At 50.1% G+C, this 23,255-nt stretch overlaps 1 long non-coding RNA gene across 1 annotated transcript; it reads left to right on the forward strand.

Annotated features, from left to right (window-relative positions):
* The first annotated feature begins 428 nt into the window (after positions 1–428).
* LOC120882466 lies at positions 429–21,235 on the forward strand. Its single transcript, XR_005725509.1, has 3 exons — positions 429–440; positions 17,433–17,441; positions 21,116–21,235. It is a non-coding gene; the product is annotated as an uncharacterized LOC120882466 (long non-coding RNA).
* The last annotated feature ends 2,020 nt before the right edge of the window (positions 21,236–23,255 follow it).

A 23,255-nucleotide genomic window follows, 5' to 3' on the forward strand; every position in this document is an offset into this window, starting at 1 on the left:
CCCTTTCCTCCCGTCTAATTCGTTCCTCCCTCTCCTCAGGGGTCTCTCTGTTATTAAACACTTTCTCAGCTGCCCTCACCAGATCTTGTATTGACTGTTCTCCCAGCCTCTCTATCCTCTGTAACTTCCTCCTGATATCCGGAGCTGCCTGATTAACAAAGGCTAGCAAGACTGCTGCGTGTGACTCATCAGCCTGAGGGTCCATGGGCATATACTGCCTGAAAGCCTCCATTAACCTCTCTAAAAAGGCTGCCGGGCTCTCGTTTGGCTCCTGCCTTATCAAATTTACCTTAGACAAATTCGTTGGTTTCCTGGCGGCTGCCTGGAGGCTAGCCATCAGAGTCTTTCAGTACACTCGGGGACGCTCCCTACCTTCAGCGCGTTCAAAATCCCAGTTCAGTGGCATCAAAGGAAACCCCTCCTCGATTAGGTGGGGCTGTGTGGTGGGTCTCACATCCACTCCTGGAACATGTTTTCGTGCTTCTGATAGAATTCACTTCCATTCCTCCGTGGTAAAGAGCACCTGAAACAGCTGCTGACAATCATCCCAAGTAGGATTGTGAGTAAACAGGATAGAATCTAAGAGATCAATAAGACCTTGGGGTTTTTCGGAAAAAGAAGAGGTTTGAGTTTTCCAGTTATATAAATCACTCGTAGAAAACGGCCAGTACTGGTATGTTTGCTCCCCACCGGGATTTGTTGGCCCCACCCGGACAGGGAATGCCCGAACGGTGGGTGAAGGAGCCTCCCAGCTTCCGTCCTCAGACGAGTTTCTGCCCCTTCGAATCCTTCCGTGAGTTCCTTGGGCCAGCCCCCCTTCCCATGGCAGAGCCAAGCGTTCTGGATCCCTCTTTTGTTCTACGGACGACACCTGCGGTACCTGCGGGGGCAAGGGTGGCTGCATATATGGGAGAGGTGAGATTTCAGTGTCTAAGTCAATCAGGCTAGGATATAAAGAGGATTCCTGGAGTATCGGCTTCTTCTTCTGACTCTCCCGATCTTCATGGTCAGTCATTACAGACAAAGGTGTGGAAGAGCTCTGACCCATAATGACGGAGCTCACAATGAACACACACACACACACACACACAAAAAAATGGCGCAGGCACACAAAGAAAGGTGGCAGATAGAAGACAAACAAATATCGGCGGAAAACACAGAACTAGGTCTATCCCGGGTTACTGTTGTCTTGCTTCCCAATGTTATCTCACTGAAGGGCGTCCACTGCCCACCAGATTTGGAGTCGGGAGAGACGTTCCTTCCCAATCCCTCACAGAACCAGCTGCCTTCCAGAGGAAATGCTGGGCCTTGGTCTTACACTTGCTAGGACGACTAATTCACCTCTGATTAGGCCTAACAAGAGCCAGCTGCCTTCCAGTGCATATGCTGGGCCCTGGCCTTATGCTGGACTTAACCAGACTTAACACCAGTGTTCAGATATCTTTCCTCCTAGTGAGGAAACCCCTTCTACCGGGAGAGTGTTATTCTTCCCAGTTAAAGGGACCCCGGAGGAGCCCCCAAATGTTATGCCCAGAGTGCGAGTCCCCAAAACTGAGAATAAGATGTCCATAGCAATGCAAAAGCATGAAGTGGTTTTATTTCCAGCTCGAGCTAGGGCTCCCGCCACATCAAATGCAGTGGAGTGGAGCAAGAGCCCCGAGCTCAGATTTACAGCAGTATTTATAGGTTTAGAACAAAGACAGAGAGTTGGCAAGGGCTGATTGGCTGCAGGAGTTTCCTGGTATTTACTAATTGGCTATTGGCTGCAGGGGGATGTCTTTTACGTCCTGATAAACTCAAACCAGGTTACAGGGAGTATGCTGATTAGACAAGTCCTGGCATCCCCGGGGATGACCTCACTGGGAAATGATTCAGCTTTTCCCATGAGTCGTATCTTAGTGCCTGAAGCATTTCATGGCATTTGTTAGGTCCCAACAGAACCACCTGGTTTTTCTCGAGTTGTGGCAGGTTCCTCTTGAATAACGACGGGGACCACAAGGACCCACTCATGTGGCCTCACGAAAGGCCAGTCTCCATGCGAGTTGCGAGGGGCCTCTCGGGATTCCTCCCCAGTAGGTGCCTGGTTCTAAGTCCTGGTCTGGAGCCGAGGCCGGAATGAGTGGTTTCCTCTCCAGTGCTTACGTGGAACTTGGGGTTCCTCCTGAGTCTCCACAGGAGAGTCAAGACTCGTATCAAGTGGAGACCTGCACATCCGCTTTGTTCCCAAGCTGTAGAAACAGGGTCAGGCTTCCCGTTGAATTGCCAGTAGGATCACTGGCTTTCCCTCCAGGCTTTCCCACAGGGCTGTCACAGGTCCACCGTGGTGTGAGTGGATACTCAGGGTGAGAGTCGAAGCAGTGCAGGAAAATCAGGATCCCCTGGAGGGGACTGAGACATTTGGGGGACTTTTGGAATGGTGGCAAGACCCCTGGAGTTCCTCTCGACTTACTTGTTGAGAGCCCCTCCTCTTGAGATGCCACGGGAATGCTGGGAAACCTTTCTCGAGAAAGCAGGGAAATGAACCCTCATCTCGAGTGGAGGAATGGGAAACGGGACTCCTCTTGAATTGTGGCAGAACCCTCTGTGTTCCTCTGGAGTGGAGACGCGTATGTCAGGGAACTTCTTGAGTTGCATCAAGGGTGTGCAGGACCCTTTCGAGGTTCAAGAGGGACCTGCGATTTCCCTCAGACACCGAAGGAGAAAAAGGCCTCATCTCACCTGGAGGGGAGAACCTCCTGATATTTCTCGAGTTGCAGTAGGTTTCCCTCGACATACAACAGAGACCTCAGGCACCAGCTCATGTGGACTCAGTAAAGGCCAGTCTCCATGCAAGTTACGAGGGGCCTCTCGGATTCCTCTCCAGTCAGTGCCGGGGCCTAAGTCCGTGACTGGAGCCTAGGCCGGAACCTGAGGTTTCCTCTCCAGTGCTGATATGGATCTTTGGGTTCCTCTGGAGTCTCCACAGCGGAGTCAGGTATCGTCTCGATTGGAGACATCCATGGCCACTTTCCTTCCGAACTATAGCAGCAGTGTCAGCCTTCCCATCGTGTTGACACAGGAATCTCCATCTTTCCCTCGAGGTTTTCCCACAGGGCTGTCACACGTGCCACCGTGGTGTGAGTCGATACTCGGCATGACAGTCGAGGCAGTACAGGGAACTCAGGTTCTTCTGGAGTGGACTGAGACATTTGGGGGACTTTTGGAATGGTGGCACAACCAATGGAGTTCCTCTCGACTTTCCTGTCGAGAGGGCCTCATCTTGAGATGCGACGCGAATGCCGGGAATCCTTTCCCTATGAAGCAGGGAAAGGAACCCTCATCTCGAGGTAGGAGTTGGAAACGGCGCTCCTCTTGATTTTGGCGGGACCTTCGGTGTTCCTCTCGAGTGGAGACGGCTCTGTCGCGGAGCTTCTTGACTTGCAGCAAGGGTGTGAAGGACCCTTTTTAAAGTTCAAGAGGGAAGGTGTGATTTACCTCGAGACGCCTCAGCAGAAAAGGGCCTCATCTGGCTTGGAGGGGAGAAACTCCGGGATTTTTTGAGTTGCGGCACGTTCCTCTCGAATTACGACTGGGACCTCAGGGACCCGCTTATGTGGCCTCAGGAAAGGCCAGTCTCCATGCGAGTTGCGAGGGGCCTCTCAGGATACCTTTCCAGTCGGTTCTGTGTCCTAAACCTCGTCTGGAGTCAAGGCCGAAACCTGAGGTTTCTTCTCCAGTGCTGACATGGACCTTGGATTTACTCTGGAGTCTCTACAGGGGAGTCAGGCTTTGTTTCGAGTGGAGACATGCACGTCCGCTTTTCTCCGGAGCTGTAGCAGCAGGGTCAGTTTGCCCATCGAGTTGACACAGGGATCTGTGGCTTTCCCTGGAGGCTTTCCCACAGGGCTGTCACACGTGCCTGTGGTGTGAGTCGATTCTCGGCATGACAGTTGAGGCCGTGCAGGGAAATCAGTTTCGTCTGGAGTGGACTGAGACATTTGGGGGCTTTTCGAATGGGGGCATGAACTCTGGAGTTGCTCTCGACTTTCCTGTTGAGAGCGCCTCGTCTTGAGATGCCACGGGAACGCCAGGAACCTTTTCCAACGAAGCAGGGAAAGGAACACTCATCTCGAGCTGGGAGGCACCAAACGGGGCTCCTCTTGATTTTGGCAGGGCCCTCGGTGTTTTTCTCAAATGGAGACGGATGTGTCGGGGAACTTCGTGAGTTGCAACAAAGGTGTGAAGGTTAGTTTTGAAGTTCAAGAGGGAAGGTGTGATTTCGGTCGAGACACCTCAGCAGAAAAGGGCCTCATCACACCTGGAGCGGAGAACCTCCTGGATTTTCTCGAGTTGCTGCAGGTTCCTCTCGAGTGACGACGGGGACCTAAGGGAAGGGCTCGTGTGGCCTCAGGAAAGGCCAGTCTCCTTGTGAGTTGCGAGGGGCCTCTTGGTTTTCCTCTCCAGTTGGTGCCAGGTCCTAAGACCTCGTCTGAAGTCAAGGCCTTAACCTGAGAATTCCTCTCCAATGCTGACATGGATCTTGTGGTTCCTATGGAGTCTACACAGGGGACTCATGCCTCGACTCAAGTGGAGACATTGAGGTACACTTTCATCCCAAGCTCTAGCAGCAGTGTCAAGTTTTCCATCGCGTTGACACAGGGATCTGTGGCTCTCCCTGGAGGCTTTTCCACAGTGCTGTCACATGTGCCACCGTGGTGTAAATCGACACTCGGCGTGACAGTCGAGGCAGTGCAGGGAAATCAGGTTCCTCTGGAGTGGCCTGAGACATTTGGGGGACTTTTGGAATCGTGACACTACCCCTGGAGTTCCTCTCGACATTCCTGTTGAGAGCGCCTCCTCTTGAGATGCGACGGGAACACTGGGAATCCTTTCCCGACGAAGCAGGGAAAGGAACCCTCATCTTGAACTAAGAGTCGGAAACGGGGATCCTCTTGATTTTGGCGGAACCCTCGTTTTTCCTCTCGAGTGGAAACGGGTGTGTCGGGCAACTTCTTGAGTTGCAGCAAGGGTGTGAAGGACCCTTTCGAAGTTCAAGAAGAAAGGTGTGATTAGACTCGAGACGCCTCAGCCGAAGAGGGCCTCATGTCGCCGGGATGGGTGAACCTCCTGGATTTTTTCAAGTTGCAGTAGGTCCCTCTCGAGGTAGGAAGGCGACCTCAGGGACCCATTCGTGTGGCATCAGGAAAGGCCAGTTTCCTTGCAAGTTGCGAGGGGCCTTTCGGTATTCCTCTCCAGTCGGTGCCGGGTCCTAAGACCTCGTCTTTAGTCAAGGCCAGAACCTGTGGTTTCCTCTCCAGTGATGACATGGATCTTCGGGTTCCTCTGCAGATTTCACAGGGGAATCAGGCCTCTTCTCAAGTGGGGACATGCACGTCTGCTTTCCTCTGTGCTGTAGTAGCAGTCTCAGGCTTCCGTCGCGTTGACACAGGGATCTGTGGCTTTCCCTCGAGGCTTTCCCACAGGGCTGTGACACGTGCCACTGTGGTGTGAGTCCATACTTGGCGTGAGAGTCTAGGCAGTGTAGGGAAATCAGGTTCCTCTGGACTGGACTGAGACATTTGGGGGTCTTTTGGAACACTGGCATGAACCCTGGAGTTCTTCTCAACTTTCCTGTTCAAAGTGCCTCCTCTTGAGATGCGACGGGACCGCCGGGAATCCTTTCCTGACAAAGAAGGGAAAGGAATACTCATCTCGAGCGGAGGAGGGAGAAACGGGGCTCCTCTTGAGTTTGGCGGGAACCCTCGGTGTTCCTCTTGAGTGGAAATGGGTACGTCGGGGAACTTCTTGAGATGCAGCAAAGGTGTAAAGGACCCTTTCGATGTTCAAGAGGGAAGGTGTGATTTCCCTCGAGACACTACAGACGAAAAGGGTTTCATCTCGCCTGGCTCGGTGAACCTCCTGGTTTTTATCAAGGTGAGGTATGTTCCTCTCCACTTACAACGGGTACCTCAGGTATCCACTGGTGTGGCCTCAGGAAATGCCAGTCTCCATGCGAGTAGCAAGGAGCCTCTCGGGATTCCTCTCCAGTCGATGCCGTCTCCTAAGACCTCATCTGGAGCCGAGGCCGGAACCTGATTTTCCTCTCCAGTGCTGACATGGATCTTAGGGTTCCTCTGGAGGCTCCACAGGGGAGTCAGGCCTCGACTCGTGTGGACACACGCACGTCCGTTTTCCTCCCGAGCTGTATCAGCACTGTCAGGCTTCCATTCGACTTGACACAGGGATACGTGACTTTCCCTCCAGGCTCTACCACAGGGCTGTCACACATGCCACTGCAATGTGAGTCGATACTCTGGGTGACTGTCGAGGCAGTGCAGGGAAATCAGGTTCCTCTGGTGTGGACTGAGATATTTGGGGATCTTTTGGAATGGTGGCACGACCCCTGGAGTTCCTCTCGACTTTCCTGTGGAGAGCACCTCCTCTTGAGATGTGACGGGAATGCTGGGAATCCTTCCCCTACGAATCAGGGAAAGGAATCTCATCTCGAGCGGAGGAGATGGAAACTGGGCTCCTCTTGAGTTTTGCAGGACTCTCGGTGTGCCTCTCGAGTGGAGACGGGTATGTCGGGGAACTTCTTGAGAACCTTTCGAGGTTCAAGAGGGAAGGTGTGATTTTCCTGGAGGCGCCACAGCGGAAAATGGCCTCATCACGCCTGAAGGGGAGAACCTCCTAGTTTATCTCGAGTTGTGGCAGGTTCCTCTTGAGGTATGACGGGGACCTCAGGGACCAGCTCGTGTGACCTCAGGATAGGCCAGTCTCCATGCGAGTTGCCTGAGGCAACTCAGCATTCTTCTCCAATCAGTGCCAGGGGCTGAGACTTTGAGGGGTCTTCTGGAATGGTGTCACTACTCCTGACGTTCCTCTCAACCTTCCTCTTGAGAGAGCCACCTCTTGAGATGCGACGGGAATGCCGGGAATCCTTTCTCGACAAAGCAGGGAAAGGAACCCTCAACTCGATTTGAGGAGGGGGAAACGGGGCTCCTCTTGAGTTGTGGTGGGACCCTCAGTGTTTCTCTTGATTGGAGAGGGGTGTATCTGGGAACTTGAGTTGCAGCAAGGGTGTGAAGGACCCTATCGATGTTCAAGAGAGAAGGTGTGATTTCCCTCGAGACACCGCAGGTGAAAAGGGCCTCATCTCGCCTGGAGGGTAGAACCTCCTTGTTTTTCGCGAGTTGCGGCAGGTTTTCTCGAGTTACAACGGGGACCTCAGGGATCCGGTCGTGTTACTTCAAGAAAGGCCAGTCTCCATGCGAGTTGCGATGGGCCTCTCAGGACTCCTCTCCAGTCAGTGCCGGGTCCTAAGTCCTCCTCTGGAGCCGAGGCCGGAACCTAAGGTTTCCACTCCAGTGCTCACATGGATCTTGTTGTTCCTCTGAAGTCTCCACTGCGGAGTCAGGCATCGTCTCAAGTAGACACCTGCACGTCAGCTTTCCTCCCGAGCTCTAGCATCAGTGTCAGGCTTCCCGTCGAGTTGACACAGGGATCTGTAGCTTTTCCTCAAGGCTTTCCCACAGGGCTGTCACACGTGCCACCGTGGTGTGAGTCGATACTCAGGGTCACTTTCGAGGCAGTGCAGGGAAATCAGGTTCCTCTGGAGTGGACTGAGGTATTTGGGGTCTTTTGGAATGGTGGCATGACCCCTGGAGTTCCTCTCGACTTTCGTGTTGAGAGCGCCTCCTCTTGAGATGTGACGAGAACGCCGGGAATCCTTCCTCAACAAATCAGGGAAAGGAATCCCATCTCGAGCGGAGGTTGTGGAAACTGGGCTCCTCTTGAGTTTTTCAGGACTCTCGGTGTTCCTCTCGAGTGGAGACGGGTATGTCGGGGAACTTCTTCAGTTCATGCGAGGGTGTGAAGGAACCTTTCTAGGTTCAAGAGGGAAGGTGTGACTTGCCACGAGACGCCGCATTGGAAAAGGGTCTCATCACTCATGGAGGGGAGAACCTCCTGGTTTTGTCGAGTTGTGATAGGTTCCTCTAGCGTTAGCACGCGGACCTCAGGGACCCGCTCGTGTGGGCTCAGGAAAGGCCAGTCTCCTTGCGAGCTGCGAGGGGCCTCTCGGGATTCCTCTCCATTCGGTGCCGGGTACTAAGTCCTCGACTGGTGTCGAGGCCGGAACCTGAAGTTTCCTCTCTAGTGCTGACATGGATCTTGCTGTTCCTCTGGAATCTCCACAGTGGAGTGAGGCCTCGCCTTGAGTTCAGACACGCTCGTCCGCTCTCCTCCCGAGCTGTAGCAGCAGTGTCAAGCTTCCCGTTGAGTTGCCACAGCGATGTGCGGCTTTCCCTCGATGTTTTCCTACAGTGCTGTCACAAGTGCAACCGTGGTGTGAGTCGATACTCGGGATGACAGTCGAGGCAGTGCAGGGAAATCAGGTTCCTCTGGAGTGGACTGAGATGTTTCGGGGTCTTTTGGAATGGTGCACGACCCCTGGAGTTCCTCTCGTCCTTCCTGTTGAGAGCGACTCCTCTTGAGATGTGATGGAAACGCCGAGAATCCTTTCCCGAAGAAGCAGGGAAAGGAACCCTCAACTCGATTTGAGGAGGGGGAAACGGGGCTCCTCTTGAGTTGTGGCGGGACCCTCCGTATTCCTCTCGAGTGGAGACGGGTATGTCGTGGAACTTCTTCAGTTGCTGCAAGGGTGTGAAAGACCCTTTCGAGGTTCAAGAGGGAAGGTGTGATTTTTCTGGAGACACCGCAGCGGAAAAGGGCCTCATCTGGCCTGGAGGGGAGAATTTCCTAGTTTATCTCGAGTTGTGGCAGGTTCCTCTCGAGTTGCGACGGGATCTTCAGGGACCAGCTCCTGTGACCTCAGGATAGGCCAGTCTCCATGCGAGTTTCCTGAAGCAACTCGGGATACCTCTCCAATTGGTGCTGGGCCCTAAGATCTCCACTGGAGCCTAGGCCAGAACCTGAAGTTTCCTCTCTAGTGCTGACATGGATCTTGGGGTTCCTCTGGAATCTCCACAGGGGAGTCAGGCCTCGCCTCGAGTTCAGACACGCTCGTCCGCTTTCCTCCCGAGCTGTAGCAGCAGTGTCAGGCTTCCCGTTGAGTTGACACAGGGATGTGTGGCTTTCCTGCGATGTTTTCCCACAGTGCTGTCACAAGTGCCACCGTGGTGTGAGTCGATACTCGGGGTGACAGTCGAGGCAGTGCAGGGAAATCAGGTTCCTCTGGAGTGGACTGAGATATTTCAGGGTCTTTTGGAATGGTGGCACGACCCTGGAGTTCTTCTCGTCTTTCCTGTGGAGAGCGCCTCCTCTTGAGATGCGACGGGAACGCCGAGAATCCTTTCCCAACGAAGCAGGAAAGGAAACCTCATCTCGACCGGAGGAGGGGGAAACGGGTCTCCTCTTGAGTTGTGGCGGGACCCTGCGTGTTCCTCTCGAGTGGACACGGGTATGTTGCAGAACTTCTTGAGTCGCTGCAATGGTGTGAAGGAACCTTTTGCGGTTCAGAAGGGAAGGTGTGATTTCCCTGGAGAGGCTGCAGCGAAAAAGGGCCTCATCTCGCCTGGAGGGGAGAACCTCCTGGTTTTTATCAAGTTGTGGCAGGTTCCTCTCGAATTATGACGGGGAACTCAGGGACCCGCTCATGTGGCCTCAGGAAAGGCCAGTCTCCATGCCCGTTGGGAGAGGCCTCTCGGGATTCTTCTCCAGTCGGTTCCGGGGCCTCATCCTCGTCTGGAGCTGAAGCCGGAACCTGAGATTTCCTCTCCAGTGCTGACATGGATCTTGGCGTCCCTCTGGAGTCTCCACAGAGGAGTGAGGCCTCGTCTCGAGTGCAGCCATGCACATCTGCTTTCCTCCCGAGCTGTAACAGCAGTGTCAGGCTTCCCGTCGAGTTGACACAGGGATCTGTGTCTTTCCCCTGAGGCTTTCCCACAGGACTGTCACACGTGCCACCGTGGTGTGAGTCAGTACTCGGCGTTACAGTCGGGACAGTGCAGGGAAATCAGTTTCATCTGGAGTGATCTGAGACATTTTGAGGTCTTTTGGAATGGTGGCACTTCCCCTGGAGTTCCTCTCAACATTCCTGTTGAGAGTGCCTCCTCTTGAGATGCGATGGGAACGCCCGGAATTATTCCCGAAGATGCAGGGAAATGAAGCCACATATCGAGCGGAGGAGGGGGAAACGGGGCTCCTCTTGAGTTTGGTGGGACCATCGGTGTTCCTCTCGAGTGGAGATGGGTATGTCGGGGAACTTATTGAGTTGCTGCAAGGATGTGAAAGACCCTTTCGAGGTTCAAGAGGGAAGGTGTGATTTTCCTGGAGGCGCCGCAGCAGAAAAGGGCCTCATCTCGCCTGGAGGGGAGAACCTCCTAGTTTATCTCGAGTTGTGGCAGGTTCCTATCGAGGTACGACGGGGACCTCAGGGACCAGCTCGTGTGACCTCAGGAAAGGCCAGTCTCCATGCGAGTTGCCTGAGGCAACTCGGGATTCCTCTCCAATCGGTGCCAGGCCCTAAGATCTCGGCTGGAGCCGAGGCCGGAACCTGAGGTTTCCTCTCCAGTGCTTACACGGATCTTGGAGTTCCTCTGGAGTCTCCACAGGGGAGTCAAGCCTTGTCTCGAGTGGAGACATGCCCGTCCGCTCTCCTCTTGAGCTGTAGCAGCAGTGTCAGGCTTCCCGTTGAGTTGATATAGGGATCTGTGGCTTACCCTTGAGGCTTTATCATAGGCCTGTCACAAGTGCCACCATAATGTGAGTAGATACTCGGGGTGACAGTCAAGGCAGTGCAGGGAAATCAGGTTCCTCTGGAGAGGACTGTGACTTTTGGGGGTTTTCTGGAATGGTGTCACTACTCCTGGCATTCCTCTCGACCTTCCTGTTGAGAGAGCCGCCTCTTGAGATGCGACGGGAACGCTGGGAATCCTTTCTCGATGAAGCAGGGAAAGGAACCCTCAACTCGATTTGAGGAAGGGGAAACGGGGCTCCTCTTGAGTTGTGGTGGGACCCTCGGTGTTTCTCTCAATTGGAGAGTGGTGTGTCGCAGAAATTCTTGAGTTGCAGCAAGGGTGTGAAGGACCCTTCCTAGCTTCAAGAGAGAAGGTGTGATTTCCCTCGAGACACAGCAGCTGAAAAGGGCCTCATCTTGCCTGGAGGGTAGAACCTCCTTGTTTTTCACGAGTTGCGGCAGGTTTTCTCGAGTTACAACGGGGACCTCAGGGATCCGGTCGTGTTACTTCAGGAAAGTCCAGTCTCCCTGCGAGTTGCAATAGGCCTCTCGGGACTCCTCTCCAGTCAGTGCCGCTTCCTAAGTCTTCCTCTGCAGCCGAGGCCGGAACCTAAGGTTTGCACTCCAGTGCTCACATGGTTCTTGGTGTTCCTCTGGAGTCTCCACAGCGGAGTCAGGCCTCGTCTTGAGTAGAGACCTGCACGTCAGCTTTCCTCCCGAGCTGTAGCAGCAGTGTCAGGCTTCCCATCGTATTGACACAGGGATCTGTGGCTTTTCCTCAAGGCTTTCCCACAGGGCTGTCACACGTGCCACCGTGGTGTGAGTTGATACTCAGGGTGACTTTCGAGGCAGTGCAGGGAAATCAGGTTCCTCTGGAGTGGACTGAGGTATTTGGTGTCTTTTGGAATGGTGGCACGACCCCTGGAGTTCCTCTCGACTTTCCTGTGGAGAGCACCTCCTCTTGAGATGTGACGGGAACGCTGGGAATCCTTCCCCGACGAATCAGGGAAAGGAATCCCATCTCGAGCAGAGGAGGTGGAAACTGGGCTCCTCTTGAGTTTTTCAGGACTCTCGGTGTTCCTCTCGAGTGGAGACGGGTATGTCGGGGAACTTCTTGAGACCCTTTCGAGGTTCAAGAGGGAAGGTGTGACTTCCCACGAGACGCTGCAGCAGAAAAGGGCCTCATCTCTCCTGGAGGGGAGAACCTCCTGGTTTCCTCGAGTTGCCATAGGTTCCTCTAGAGTTAGGATGCAGGCCTCAGGGACCCGCTCGTGCAGCCTCAGGAAAGGCCAGTCTCCATGCGAGCTGAGAGGGGCCTCTCGGGATTCCTCTCCAGTCTGTGCTGGGTTCTAAGTCCTCGTCTGGAGCCGAGGCTGGAACCTGAGTTTTCCTCTCCAGTGCTGACATGGACCTTGAGGTTCCTCTGGAGTCTCCACAGTGGAGTCAGGCCTCGTCTCAAGGGGAGACATGCACGTCCGTTTTCCTCCCGAGCTATAGCAGCAGTGTCAGGCTTCCCCTCGAGGTGATACAGGGATGTGTGGCTTTCCCTCGAGTATTTCCCACAGGGTTGTCACAGGTGCCACCGTGTTGAGAGTCGATACTCGTTGTGACAGTCGAGGAAGTGCAGAGGAGTCAGGTTCCTCTGGAATTTACTGAGACTTTTGGGGATCTTTTGGAATGGTGGCACGACCCCTGGAGTTCCTCTCGACTTTCCTGTAGAGAGCGCCTCCTCTTGAGATGGTACGGGATCACCGGGAATCCTTTCCTGTCGAAGCTGGGAAAGGAACCCTCATCTCGAGCGGAGGAGGGGGAAACGGGGCTCTTCTTGAGTTGAGGCAGGACCCTCAGTGTTCATCTCGAGTGGAGACGGGTATGTTGGGGAACGTTTTGAGTTGCATCACGGGTGTCAAGGACCCTTTCCAGGCTTAAGATTGAAGGTGGGATTTCTCTCGCGATGCCTAATCTTGTGTTGAGGGGAGAATCTTCTGGTTTTTCTCGAGTTCTGGCAGGAAACTTGGGGTTCATCTCGAGTTACTCTTCAGACCTCAGGGAAACCCACATGTTGCCTCAGAAAATTCAAGTCTCCATTCCAGTTGCGAGGGGCCTCTCGGGATTCCTCTCCAGTTGTTACCAGGGTCTAGGTCCTCATCTCCATTTGAGGCCAGAACCTCAGGATTCCTCTCTAGTGCTGACATGGATCTCAGGGTCCTATGGAGTTTCCACAGGGGAGTCAGGCCTCGTCTCTTGTTGAGACATGCAAGTCCGCTTTCCTTTCGAGCTGTGAAAGTAGTGTCAGGCTTCCTGTCATGTTGACATAGGGATCTGTGACTTTCTCTCGTGGTGCCACATGGCATCACACCTGCCACTGTGTTTGGAGTCAATGCTCGGGGTGACAGTCGAGTCAGTGCAGGGGAATCAGGTTTATCTGGAGTGGAGAGGGACATCGGGGTTTTTGGAATTGTGGCACGACACCTGGAGTTCCTCTTGAGTTTCAAGTGGAGACCGCCTCCTCTTGAGGTGCGACGGGAATGCCGGTATTCCTTTCCCAAAGAAACATGCTAATGGACCCTCTTGTCGAGATAAGGAGGGAAAAACGGTGGTCTTCTTGAGTTGTGGCGGGACACTCGGTGTTCCTCTGGAGTGGAGACAGGTATGTCAGGGAACTTCTTGAGTTGCATCAAGTGTGTCAAGGACCTTTTCGAGGCTCAGGAGGGAAGGTGGGATTTCTCTCGTGATGCCACAGCAGAAACGGGCCACATCTCGCGTTGAGGGGATAATCTTCTGGTTTTTCTCGAGTTGTGGCATGAACCTTGGGGTTCCTCTCTGTTTACGACGGGGATCTCAGGAACCCGCTTGTGTTGCCTCAGGAAAGTCAAGTCTCCATGCTAGTTGCGAGGGGCCTCTTGGGATTCCTCTCCAGTCGGTGCCAGGCCTATGTCCTCATCTGGAGTTGAGGCCAGAACCTCAGGGTTCTTCTCCAGGGCTGACATGGATCTCAGCATTCCTATGGAGTTTCACCAGGGGAGTCAGGCCTCGTCTCGTGTAGAGACACGCAAGTCTGATTATCTCTCGAGGTGTAAAAGTAGTGTCAGGGATCCTGTCTAATTGACATAGGGATCTGTGTCTTTCTCTCTAGGTGCCACAGGGCTGTCACACCTGCCATCGTGTTTTGAGTCGATACTTGGAGTGACAGTCGAGTCAGTGCAGGGTATTCAGGTTTATCTGCAGTGGATTGGGACATCAGGGTCTTTTGGAATTGTAGCACAACCACTGGAGTTCCTCTTGTGTTTCAAGTTGAGATCGCCTCCTCTTGAGGTGCGACAGGCATGCCAGGATACCTTTCCCAATGAAGCAGGGAAATAGACCCTCATCTCGAGATGAGGAGGGAAAAACGGGGCTCTTCTTGAGTTGTGGTGGGACTCTAGGTGTTCCTCTCGAGTGGAGACGGATATGTCAGGGAACTTCTTGAGTGGCATCAAGGATGTGAGGACCCTTTCGAGTTTCAAGAGGGAAGGTGTGATTTCCCTCAAGACGCTGCAGCAGAAAAGGGCCTCATCTCGCGTTGAGGGGAGAATCTCCTGGTTTTTCTTGAGTTGTGGCAGGAAACTTGGGGTTCCTCTCAAGTTACGACGGGGACCCCAGGGACCCACTCGTGTTGCCTCAGGAAAGTTAAGTCTCCATGCGGGTTGCGAGGGGCCTCTCGGGTTTCCTCTCCAGTCGGTGCCGGATCCTAGGTCCTCATCTAGAGTTGAGGCCGAAACCTCATGGTTCCTCTCCAGTGCTGACGTTAATCTCTTGGTTCCTTTGAAGTTTCCACAGGGTAGTCAGGCCTTGTCTCGTGTGGAGACATGCAAGTCCACTTACCTCTCGAGCTGTAAAAGTAGTGTCAGGCTTCCGGTCGAGTTGACAGGGATCAGTGGCTTTCTCTCGAGGTGCCACAGGGCTCTCAGACCTGCCATCGTGTATGGAGTTGGTACTTGGGGTGACAGACGAGTCAGTGCAGGGGAATCAGGTTTATGTGATGTCGATTTAGACATTGGGATCTTTTTGTATTATCACACTCTCAGGGGCCAGCCACGGTTGGATCCTGGGTATCCTCAGGGGAACGGCATTGGCAACCTAGATGAATGATTTATTTAGAGATATAAAAAGAGATAAAGAAGGAATATAGCAGTTATGAAAATATAGGAGATAAAGAGTCTGATATTCCTTGGTTTATGCAGAAAGCAAATAAAGTTCCAGACAAGGAACTTGCACCGTTCACGCAAGCTGCAGTCGCCCTCCCAGTTTCCAGAAGGAGTGAAGATGCAGGGCGCCTTCCTGTTCAGGTCTTTGAATCTCAGGAGAAAAAGTGAACATGGCGAGCCCCTGCGCTCCAAGGAATCAGCCTGAAAAGGAGAGAAAGCAAGAATGACACGGGGGAAACCAGTCTTTCAAGGAACTGCTCCGTCTCTTCATTTTTCAGGGAAGTTTTATACTTTAGGTTGTACATAGAGATGAATGTAAGAAGCAGAATCACGCAGGGTCAGCTGTTCTGACCGTTATCTAAAGACAGAGTGTTCTTTGCATATCTTTGTTCTTACAAGGGTCTTACGTTTGTTTACAATATCTTCTGGTCTGGAGACCAATTAACATTTTATGACCCCATCTTTCTTTCTATTGATAAAGGTTCAGTTCAGTTCAGTTCAGTCACTCAGTCGTGTCTGAGTCTTTGGGACCCTATGAACCACAGCACGCCAGGCCTCCCTGTCCATCCCCAACTCCCGGAGTTCACTCAAACTCACGTCCATCAAGTCAGTGATGCCATCCAGCCATCTCATCCTCTGTCGTCCACTTTACCTCCTGCCCCCAATCTCTGCCAGCATCAGAGTCTTTTCCAATGAGTCAACTGTTTGCATGAGGTGGCCAAAGTACTGGAGTTTCAGCTTTAGCATCATTCCTTCCAAAGAAATCCCAGAGATGATCTCCTTCAGAATGGACTGGTTGGATCTCCTTGCAGCCCAAGGGACTCTCAAGAGTCTTCTCCAACACCACAGTTCAAAAGCATCAAGTCTTCATCGCTCAGCCTTCTTCAAAGTCCAACTCTCACATCCGTACATGACTACTGGAAAAACCATAGCCTTGACTAGACAGACCTTATTCGGCAAAGTAATGTCTCTGTTTTTGAATATGCTATCTAGGTTGGTCATAACTTTTCTTCCAAGGAGTAAGCGTCTTTTAATTTCATGGCTGCAGTGATCTGCAGTGATTTTTGAGTCCAAAAAAAAATAAAGTCTGACACTGTTTCCACTGTTTCCCCATCTATTTCCCATGAAGTGATGGGACCAGATGCCACAATCTTCATTTTCTGAATGTTGAGTTTTAAGCCAACTTTTTCACTCTCCACTTTCAGTTTCATCAAGAGGCTTTTTAGTTCCTCTTCACTTTCTGCCATATGGGTGGTGTCATCTGCATATCTGAGGTTATTTATATTTCTCCCAGCAATCTTGGTTCCAGCTTGTGTTTCTTCCAGTTCAGCATCAATCAGAAAACTTGTTTTCCCTTAAGATATTTTTTCTGAAATCTGCTTAGTCTTAAGAAAGTGATAAAGTTACATTCTTACATAGCAAGGATACAACGATTTATAACAAAGAAAGAGAAGTACAGTAATATATAACAAAGAGAAAATTCATTAACTAAAAAGCCCAATATTGCTCACATCAAAACTATTATACTTCTTTTTCTACATTCCAATTACATTGATTAATACACTCCCAGGTGCCTGAGGATATGTAGGCCTGGCGACAATCATTAATTCAGCAATGAAGCCCTTCACTAACACGATTTTTATCTTTAGAAAAGCCCTATGCTAACTAAGACTTTCAAAATACTCCAAAATCTATGTCTGTTTATGGTTAAGAAGTTATAAACAATCATGTGTGTAGTAGCAAGAGTGTGGATAAACCTGTCCCGCAAGCTAGACTGCCAGCAGAGAGGTCTGAGGTGAGACACTCCTTTTGTGTGCTGGAGACTACTAACTGGAGATCTAAGTTAATTTTCCAGAGAAATGTGGTCGAGGATAGCCCCTGTTAATGTCAGAAGAGTGTAGTATGGAGACAGTCAAAAGACAGATTTTGGCTTCAGGTCCTTGGGTAGAGGACCCCTTGAGACCTGATCTGCGTTGCACTGTCAAGCTCTTCTGCATGACCTTGTCATGGGTGGGATTGGGGAGTCCCTCAATTCCTGATCCTGCCCTGCCCACCAGGCTCTTCCGCATGACCTTGTCATGGTTAGGATCTCCCGTGTTGGCTCACTGCCTGGCATGACCTCTGGAGTTCCTCTCGAGTTTCAAGTTGACAATGCCTCCTCTTGAGATGTGACAGGAACACCAGGATTCCTTTCCTGACGAAGCAGGGAAATGGACCCTTATCTAGAGACGAGGAGGGCAAAATGGGGCTCTTCTTGAGTTGTGGCGGGACACTCAGTGTTCCTCTCGAGTGGAGACGGGTATGTTGGGGAACATCTTGAGTTGCATCAAGGGTGTCAAGGACCCTTTCGAGGAGCAAGAGGGAAGGTGGTATTTCTCTCAAGATGCTGCAGCGGAAAACGGCCTCATCTCACGTTGAGGGGAGAATCTCCTGGTTTTTCTCAACTTGCAGCAGGAAACCTGGGGTTCCTCTCAGTTACGACGGGACCTCAGGGACTCGTTCGTGTTGTCTCTGGAAAGTCAAGTCTCCATGCGAGTTGCGAGGGGCCTCTCGGAGTTCCTCTCCAGTCAGTGCAGGTGCCTAGGTCTTCATCTCGAGTTGAGGCTGGAACCTCAGGGTTCCTCTCCAGTGCTGACTTGGATCTCGGGGTTCCTATGGAGTTTCAAAAGGGAAGTCAGGCCTCGTCTCATGTGGAGACATGGAAGTCCGCTTTCCTCTCGAGCTGGAAAAGTAGTGTCAGGCTTTCTGTCAAGTTGACATAGGGATCGGTGGCTTTCTCTCCGGGTGCCACAGGGCTGTCATACCTGCCATCGTGTTTTGAGTCGATCCTCGGGGTGGCAGTCGCGTCAGTGCAGGGGAGTCAGGTTGATCTGGAGTGGATTGGGACATCAGGGTCTTTTGGAATTGTGACACGACCCCTGGAGTTCCTCTCAAGATTCAAGTTTAGACGGCCTCCTCTTGAGGTGCGACGGGAACGCTGGCATTCCTTTCCCAAAGAAGCAGGGAAATGGACTCTCACCTCGAGATGAGGAAGGAAAAACGGGGCTCTTCTTGAGTTGTGGCGGGACACTCGGTGTTCCTCTTGTGTGGAGACGGGTATGTCAGTGAACTTCTTGTGTTGCATCAAGGATATCAAGGACCCTTTTGAGGCTCAAGCGGGAAGGTGGGATTTCTCTCAAGACGCCGCAGCCAAAAAGGGCCTCATTTCACGTTGAGGGGAGATTCTCCTGTCTTTTCTCGAGTTGCAGCAGGAAACCTGGGGTTCCTCTTGAGTTACGATGGCGATCTGAGGGACCCCCTCATGTTTCCTCAGGAAAGTCCAGTCTCCATGCGGGTTGTGAGGTGCCTCTCGGGATTCCTCTCCAGTTGGTGCTGAGGCCGAGGTCCTCATCTGGAGTTGAGGCCAGAACCTCAGGTTTCCTCTCCAGTGCTGACATGGATCTCGGGATTCCTATGGAGTTTCAATAGGGGAGTCAGTCCTCGTCTCGTGTGGAGAACTGGAAGTCCGCTTTCCTCTCGAGCTGTAAAAATAGTGTCAGGCTCCCTCTCCAATTGAGATAGGGATCTGTTGCTGAGGCCCAGCCCCGGTGGATCCAGGGTAATTCGATGCAGGGGCGGAGTCGGCGGTTAGGAAGAATTATTTAATTAGAGATATAAAGAGAGATTTGGGAAGAATAGTGTATTACTAAAATCAGTGAAGAAAAGATGCTGAATAACTTGGTTTATGTGGAAAACCAATAAAACCCCAAGACAAGGGGTTTGTACCACCTTCATAGGCCACAGGCATCTTCCCGGTCTCCCGGAGGAGCGGAGACACAAAGCACCTCCCCGTTCAGATCTTAGAAACCCAGGCAAAATTAGTAGGCACAGCGAGCCTCCACACTCCAGATGGGAATTCAGCCAGAAAAGGAGAGCGAGAAAGAACGACACAGAGAAACCAGTCTTTCCAGTAACTGGTCCGTTTCTTTATTTTCCAGGCCCACTCTTATACTTTAAGTCATACACAGAGATAAATAGAAAATACAAAGTCACGCGGGGTCAGCAGTCCTGACCCTTATTGAAACCATGCTTTCTTTCTACATTCTTTCCCATATACAAAGTTCTCAGGTGATTTACATAATCTTCTGGCCAAGAGGCCTGCTAATATTTTATGACCCTTTCTGATGATGATTAGTCAACTAGAAAACTTATTTTCTCCAAAGGTGATTTTTCTTCAGTCAGGCACCACCCTCTGAAGGCACCAGATAAAGTTGCATTCCTACAGGCCAAAGGTGCAGTGGGCTATAATCAAGAGAAGAATTTACTTAGGCTAAGGCCTAACGTGAATAATGTCAAGGTTAATACTTATTTCTCCTATATGCTAGTTATATCAAATATTGTGTATAAGGGGCAAGGGGTATGGAGGCTTAGCAGCAAATATTGGCTCAACAATGAAACCCTCCACAGGTATAATTTCTAACTAACTCGTTAATACTATACTAATAATTTTCTAACTTCTCAAAAGAATCTGTATTTAGAAAGTTTATGGCATCTCATGCCTCTCACGGTTGAGAGGCTGTGAACAATCACATGTGGCTGGACAAACCTGTCAGGCAGGCTAGAGAGCCATCAGAGGAGCTTGTGGACTGAAACACTCTTGTCACGCCCAGGAGATTTATTAACTGGTGTTCTAAGTTAGCTCCTTTTCAGAGAGAGGTGGTGGAGTAGCCCCCCATAATGTCAGAAGTGTAAGTGAAAGCATAATGCAGTAAGGTAGGCAGACTCTGGTTTTGGGAGTAGATGCTCAAGAATGTCCTGAGAGACCCCTGAGGCCTGATCCCGCCTTTGCGTATGTCAGGCCTCCTTCCTCATGACCTTTGCCACGGGCGAGATTCCTCACGCTGGCTCCCGGCATCTCCCCGTTTTTTATTTCTTAAAACAGCCAGATGCAGTTCAGTCAAGAGCTTCTGAATGCTCTGCCGATGGATCCTGACAATGCAAAGAAGAATGATTATGAGAAGCAGGATTAGAGCACACACAGCAGCATAACTGAAAATAGTAGACAGAATGTTCTTTTCAGAAATGAAGTTAGAGAAAGTGTGGAAAAAGTCATTAGGTGCTCCAGTGGCAGTAAAATCCAATCAAGAGTGTTCCATGGTCTGTATCTGATTACGAAGTTTCCCTAAAACCAGGCCAATGTCAGAGCTGTTCCAAACAAACACCTGAAATATGATTTTTAATTTTTTCCCATTTTTAATCTGTTTCATTTACTTTCAAGAATGTAACACATATCCACCGGTAGTCGGCATGACAAGACAGAGCAATTTTTACTTTTAGGGCTTGCAGTTCATTCGCAATATGCATTATTGCCTCTTCTAAGGCATCTACCCTTATCTCCAACTTCCTATCTATAGCTTCTTGTGTTGCTAGTGTTAAAGAAACATTTTTTGACATGGTATCAACATATTGAGCAGTATGCACTTGTTGAGTCAATGATATTGCTGCCACAGTAACAGAAGTGATTGTGGCTATTAAAGCTGATATCCCTAAAATAAGCAAGCCCACAAATCGCCATGTTCACATTAAATCTTGTAGTTGTTGTAACACCGCAAGACCATAATTATCATACCAATGAGTAGTTACAGTTACAGGCACCATAATATAGGGTGGACGCTTTAACACCACAAAAGAGCAAACATTATTTTGAGGAGTTAAGCAAGATGAAAGCATACATTGTTCACAAGACACCACATTGGGTCCACCTGTATAAATCATTTGTATATTAATTTTTCCAGAATCGTTAGCAAAGAGAAAAACATAAGGAGAGGGTAGACAAGCTAAAATAAAGTAAATAGAATTATTTTTTCCTCCTCTGGGTATTCTGTAATCAATCCTTGAATTATAAGTACAAGATTTCCAAAACGGTTACCCTGAATGATCATCTATAGTGTTCCATATGAGGGAGCAACCAAGGAGGTCCTGAGGCACCAGCCCGCGGACTTGCTGGAGTTTGCGCTGCAGCAGCTCCATCAGTCCCACCGGGATCTCGATGTTTATCTTGCCTCTGCTGCCAGCGGACGCCCGGACGCTGCCCTCGTCCCCTCGCTAAACTGGCCTCGGGCCCAGTGTCGGCCAAGCAAGCGCAGACAGACGCTGGCAGGGCCACTGGCTGCGAGCACAGTGCACTGGGCCCCTGCAGCCGGGCTGGCCCTGCCTGCAGCTCCCGGTGCACAGCTGTCCCATGTGGTGGCAGTGGCGGAGGCAAGGGCAGAGGAGTGCCCTTCCTCTTTTGTGATCGAAGCAATGGGGAAACTGGATGTCTGGGGGACCGCGACATGGCGAATCAGTCTGTCCAGGATCCATATTGGCGAATCTGCATCCTGTGGAAAAATACAAGCACATCCTCGACCGCTAGTTAACAATGGGTCAGGACCTTTCCATTGTCCAGAGAGGAGTCCTTCCACTTTACCAATGGCTTTACATTTTGTTGCTCCAGACACCAGTGATGAAGCATTGCAGTGGTTCCAGACGAATCAGCATTTAGGTTATTTATTACAAAGAGAGCATGTTGAAGGATTTGATGGGGAGAACTATACTTAAATTCCCTTTCTTTTAATTTTTGAATTTGTATTTTTATTGTCTGATGTGCTCTTTCTACTATGGCTTGTCCCTGTAGATTATAGGGAATGCCTGTTATGTTTTATTTGAAATTTCATACAAAATTATTGGAAAGACTTAGAAGTGTAAGTAGGAGCATTATCAGTTTTTAAAGCTTTTGGCAGACCCAAATATGAAAAAAAAGTAAAGAGATGTTGTATTACACCCTTATAAGAAGCTTTTCCATTAGCTGACACGTCAGTAAACGCTATCTGAGCATCTGGAATAGGGAACTGTTTGCATCTAACATGAAAAATGACTGGGTGACTAGATATAAAATTTAACAAGACATGTGAGGGTAAATGATGCAAAATTTGACCAAAATAATTTCCTAGAGCAATCTGCCAATTTTCATCAAACATTAAAAGAGCATCAAGCTGTTCCTTATTATATGGAATTGCAATTTCTGATGGCTCTTTACCAAATAATTCAATACTCCGCTTTCTCCCTTTTAATATCAAAGTAGCTATCAACCCTGGATAAGAAGCCACTACTTTTTTAGCTTGAGTGGGAAGATGGACCCATTCTAGGAGGCCGTTTTTCCATAAAACTCCCATAGGTGTAATAGGGGTTGCTAGGCAAAGGAATTGCCAGTTTGCTGCTAAATCAATTCTTTTTACATAGCTATCAGATAAGGCTTTTTCTACTTTGCTTAGGGCTTCCCGAACCTCAGCAGTTAATTGTCTTTTAGAAGTTGGATCGGGATCCCCACGCAAAATGTTAAAAAGAGGCTTTATTTCAGCACTGGTTAATTTTAAATAGGGCCTAATCCAATTAATATCACCTAAAAGTTTTTGATATTATTTAAAGTAACAAGACAGTCTTTTCTCAATTGTAGTGGGGCATGAGTCACTGTTTCTGAATTTATAACCCTTCCTAAGTAAGTTATGGGTGGGTTAGTTTGAATTTTCTCTAGGGAAAGTTTTAAGCCTCTAGATGACAATGCGTGAGTTAAATCTTGGAGGATGGTTTGTAAATGAGCTCTATCTGGATGAGCTATTAAAATATCATCCATGTAGTGGATCATATATACTTGTTCATATTTAGGCCTAATATCCTCCAAAGTGGCATTGACAAATTTTTGACATAAGGTAGGGCTATTTTTCATTCCCTGAGTTAACACTTTCCATTGAAACCTTAAATAAGGCTGTTTAAGATTTTCTGATGTCAGACTAAAGACAAATCGCTTTTTATCCTCAGCACTTAAGGGAATGGTGAAAAAACAGTCTTGCAAATCAATTACAATTGTATTATATCCCTCTGGAATGGCTACTGGGGAAGGAAGCCCAGGTTGTAAAGCACCCATGTCTTCCATGGTGGCATTAATTGCTCTCAGATCCTGTAAAAGACGCCATTTACCAGATTTTTTCTTAATAACAAAAATAGGAGTGTTCCAGGGGCTATTGGAGGGCTCAATATGTCCCAATTCCAGTTGTTCAGAAATTAACGTTTTAGCTGCCAGTAATTTTTCTTTAGGCAGAGGCCGTTGTTCCACCCACACTGGGTCTTGAGATTTCCATGTAATGGGGTGGGCAGGAAAAACAATGGCCTCCATTATAAATTTGGATATCCCAATCCAGTACATAGCTGTCGAGGAGTTGGGCAAATTGGCTCAATTATTCCTGTTTGTTGTTTACCTAATTCTTTTGATGGATCATAGCCCATTTGCAGCATTTGAGAGGTCACTTTATCATCAGGGCTAAAAAAGTAATACTCCCGTTTGAGACAGCACATCCCTCCCCCACAGGGTAAAG

Source organism: Oryx dammah, unplaced genomic scaffold, assembly GCF_014754425.2.
Source record: "Oryx dammah isolate SB20612 unplaced genomic scaffold, SCBI_Odam_1.1 HiC_scaffold_23, whole genome shotgun sequence".
Classification (NCBI taxonomy): Eukaryota; Metazoa; Chordata; class Mammalia; order Artiodactyla; family Bovidae; genus Oryx; species Oryx dammah.